The following is a 3,985-nucleotide window of genomic DNA, read 5'->3' as shown; positions in this document are numbered from 1 at the left end:
TTGAATTTGACTTAGTGAAAATAAGCGTTAAGATTAATAGAAAAAAATTACGAATTTGAGGATAGCTAAGTAAAGTGTTAATTTTTCGTAGTAGCTGCTCTAAAAACAGTGTAAGATGTTTAAGATAATACATAATGGCTGCATTTCTTTATTCATTCTGCACGTTTGGAATAAACTTTTTTGTGTATTTATTCTTTAGAACGTTCCTGATGATATGTTGACGTATATTTCAAACGCATTCTGTTTATTCCGGCTGTGAAATGGGATTATCCGGAATGTATAAAGAAATGCAGCCAGTATGACTTTTTTTAATTCTTCCTTTTGACAACTTTTCTTTAGAATTGTTTATTATTCAAAATGCCTACAAGTAAATATATTAGCACGGTAAAGGAAAAAGAAAAAAAAGCTAAAAATGCATCTGATCAAAAGATGATTGTACCTAAAATCTAGTGGCTGTACCTAATGTACCTTTAAGTCATCAAACGTCGGAAAAAGGTACAATTGTACCTACTTTTTCATCCCTGGTACATATATTTGTAAACGTACCGTTATGTCGTCAACTCCGACAGCTAATGTTTGCGCTCTTTAAGCACTTGCTAACTCCCTCCTACTCAGGCTTGTCTATGAGAGACGCAAACATTTCCTGTCTCTCTCGCGCATGGCGTCCCATGGCGTAGAAATAAACGCAGTCTCTTCTCCAAGGAACCGTTATGTCGCCGCTTAGGCCACCTGCCTACTCTCTGCTTCGAAGCTTCTCCCGCGCCTACAAGTAAATATATTAGCACGGTAAAGGAAAAAGAAAAAAAAATCTAAAAATGCATCTGATCAAAAGATGATTGTACTTAAAATCTAGTGGCTGCACCTAATGTACCTTTAAGTCATCAATCGTCGGAAAAAGGTACAATTGTACCTACTTTTTCATCCCTGGTTTGAGATTAGAAATGAGTATGTGTGTGTGAGTTTGTGAGTAAATTTCAAAATTAAAATGCTTGGAAACGTCAAAAATGCTAAAAGCATGCTGCGCTTTTTACTTTTACATTTGATAGAGAGAAAGAGAGAGAGAAGCAACGCCAACGTTACCGCCATGCGGTGGTGAGTTTTCGTTAACACGGGAATCCCACAAGGTAGATCGTGTCTGCGTCAACCTACGTCTACGCTACGTCGTTGACTGTTTGCGCTTTAAAAGTGTCTCTCAGCTGTTCTACCTTCCTATATTTTTATCACGCTTTTAACTAAAAGTTGGCTGTATAACCGCCTCATGTAGACAGCCCGTACCCATGATAAAAACATTACAAGGTAAAATCATTGAGAGGCAGTCTGACGTTTGCCAGCAATATAATTTTAAAATTCGAACTCAAGCTCACATACACATTCTCATTTTTAATCTCAAACAACAACAATTGTGAACAACTTAATTTTTTTATTTTCGATTTTATATGATTTTAAAATGTTTGCAAACGTCAGAAAAAAATCATGGCCGACAAATTGAGAGAATGGTTTTACCTTCTAATGTTTTTATCATGCTCTGACCGACATCGAAAACATGTTTTCGTTGCTAAAACTTGTTTTCGACGTAAAAGTTGTGTTTTCGTCCATGTAAAATCTGTCAAACGAAAACCACTTGAAAACTCACGTTTCACTCATTCCAATCGGTGTCTTCACTAGTTTGTTTTGATTATCTATCGAAATCGAAGTCATATTTTATCATCTTTAACACTCCATTTCGGATTTATTGTTAAATGGTTGGCCTAAGTAAAATAAGAATGAAAGTAAGAGGTTGTAAATGAAAAGAAAATGAAGGAAAAGTATTTTGGTTTTGTTTTTGTGTAGCAAAACTGTAAGAAATGTTAACGAAAATACTAACATCCGGTGTGAACAGCCTTCACTTCACAATCCAAAAACTCGTTTTCACAGTGTTTGCGTTGTCGGTCAGAACATGGTATAAGGGCCGGTTGTTCAATAGCTCCCCACTCTAAAATCCTGTAAATGAGAGCGATTTTTGGAAAGTTGTGTAGAGAATGAAGTTGCAAGATATTACCCAAACTTTTTCTTCTGGTAAAATCATGAAAAGTGTTAAGCGATCACTGGTTGACGTTTTTACAGGAAAAATGCTTTTTTTGGTTCCCGTACTATTTGTTGTTACACACCTTTTACTCTCACTTCAGAGAGTAATTTCGCTATTTGACAGTTTTACAGGATTTTACACGAAAACTATTGGATCAGAGTTAATGTCTGGTCAGGGTGTCCAGATTGTTTAAAAAAACGCAATTCCTGAAAAAAATATCGACAATTTTTTTAAATAAAATTCATGAAATCGATTTAACAAATATTTCATTTTAAAAACGAGATCTTGTTAATCAAGAACGTAAATTTATAAGAAGAGACAACACGTTATAATTGTAGCGAGTGTGAACATCAGGAGCGTGCCTTCTGTTTTGCTCAAATACGTTTCTAGACTGGTTGAAAAGAGAAGGCACGCTCCTGATGTTCACACTCGCTACAATAATAACGTGTTGTTTCTTTTTATAGATTTACGTTATTTGTTATAGTATAGCTTTTAAAATCAAAAACGAATACAATACCTTCAGAGGGTAATAATAAATAACACGAATCACTTATATAATAGTGATGTACAAACAATTTTCTTTAAAAATACGCATACCTTTTAAAAATATTTGTTTCCACACATTTTGCAATAGGTCTGCGAAATTATTAAATTTATTATAACTCATATTAATTGATTAATCGCACAATTCGCTTTTATGAGCTCGGCGCTAAAAATTAAATAAAAACCCATAATAAGGCGAGATCAGCTATTTCCACAATTTCCTCAAAATCACCTGTAATGACTGAATGATTTACATTTATATTGTCATATATCGAGCTATTCAACAGTGATAGATCTGCCACGTTTGTGAGCATCTACCACACAAGGCCTGAAATCTACCACATATTCGCGTTTTTGAGTACCTAGTCTTATTTTTGTTCGACAAAATTTTCTTAATTTTAAGTGCAAAAATTGTGCAACACTTAACACTATATGGTAACAAGAATGTTATAATACAAGATTCCGCATAGGAATGTTCGATATCGTATCAATTATTCTGAATATCGATATTTCATGGCACGATAATCGATTCTTTGAATCGATATTCTAAGGTCGATATATCGAAGACATCGATACTTTACCCGCAATATCGATATTTAAGTTGAAATTAATTTTTGATCTACAAAAAAGTGTATGGAAAATACTAAAGTAGGTTTAATCAGCAGCTTGTGTGATTTATTTAGCTCTTAAGTTTGACAAACCGCTTGAGTCGACCGGCATGCCGTGTTAATCCTCAGAAAATATGCAAGATGGAAATAACACAATTAGGTGAGTTGATAAGCAGGTCCAATATTCTATTCAATTGGGTGTACGATCTTCAATATCGATTTTTCCGATATCGATATTGTTCAGCCGGATATATCGCCATATCGATTTTACATGCAATGAATTAAATCGATTCACGATTTCGATACTTTCTTAAATATCGAACTTTCCTAATTCTGCATTCCCGGCGGCGATGAAATTTCTCAAGTAAAAGTAAACAAAGCCAAATGGGAGGATAAAATAAACTGTAAAATAGTAAATTTTCTCTATAATAAATTTTCGACAGGTAACGTGGTTTCGTTACGTTAAATTTTAAAATATATGATTTATAAAAAAAATTAATAGCGAAAGTAACAAAAAAAATTACGAAAGTGTCTGAGGCGTTGTTTACATTTACTTGAGAGTTGTCAAAATCGGCAAATCACCAGTAGCGGCTTCTGTAACGCGCCGCATTTGTTCGCTAGATCGTGATGTGAAAGAACTAAACGCTGGCAGCACTCCGCAAGGTTCCAAAACAATTTATGTTCGAAAAATATTTTGAAATGGAAGAAACCGCTTTACACTGTCAAGGAAAAAATTGCCAAAAGTCAATGCACTTTTTAGCAATTTCAA

The 3,985-nt window shown here is 34.3% G+C and overlaps 1 long non-coding RNA gene across 1 annotated transcript in view; it reads right to left on the bottom strand.

The window, feature by feature from the left end:
- LOC118736587 overlaps positions 1–3,062 on the bottom strand; it is a 58,561-nt gene extending 55,499 nt beyond the window's left edge. The window contains exons 1-5 of the long non-coding RNA XR_004992729.1: positions 2,841–3,062; positions 2,663–2,774; positions 2,039–2,271; positions 1,865–1,980; positions 1,634–1,748 (exon numbers count right to left, since the gene is read on the bottom strand). This is a non-coding gene — a long non-coding RNA (uncharacterized LOC118736587). The remainder of the gene's footprint in view (positions 1–1,633; positions 1,749–1,864; positions 1,981–2,038; positions 2,272–2,662; positions 2,775–2,840) is intronic.
- Positions 3,063–3,985: the final 923 nt, after the last annotated feature.

Source organism: Rhagoletis pomonella, unplaced genomic scaffold (genome assembly GCF_013731165.1).
Source record: "Rhagoletis pomonella isolate Grant_MI unplaced genomic scaffold, Rhpom_1.0 Rhpom_scaffold_00003, whole genome shotgun sequence".
In the NCBI taxonomy this organism is placed as follows: domain Eukaryota; kingdom Metazoa; phylum Arthropoda; class Insecta; order Diptera; family Tephritidae; genus Rhagoletis; species Rhagoletis pomonella.
This window is presented reverse-complemented; position numbering and strand designations above follow the sequence as displayed.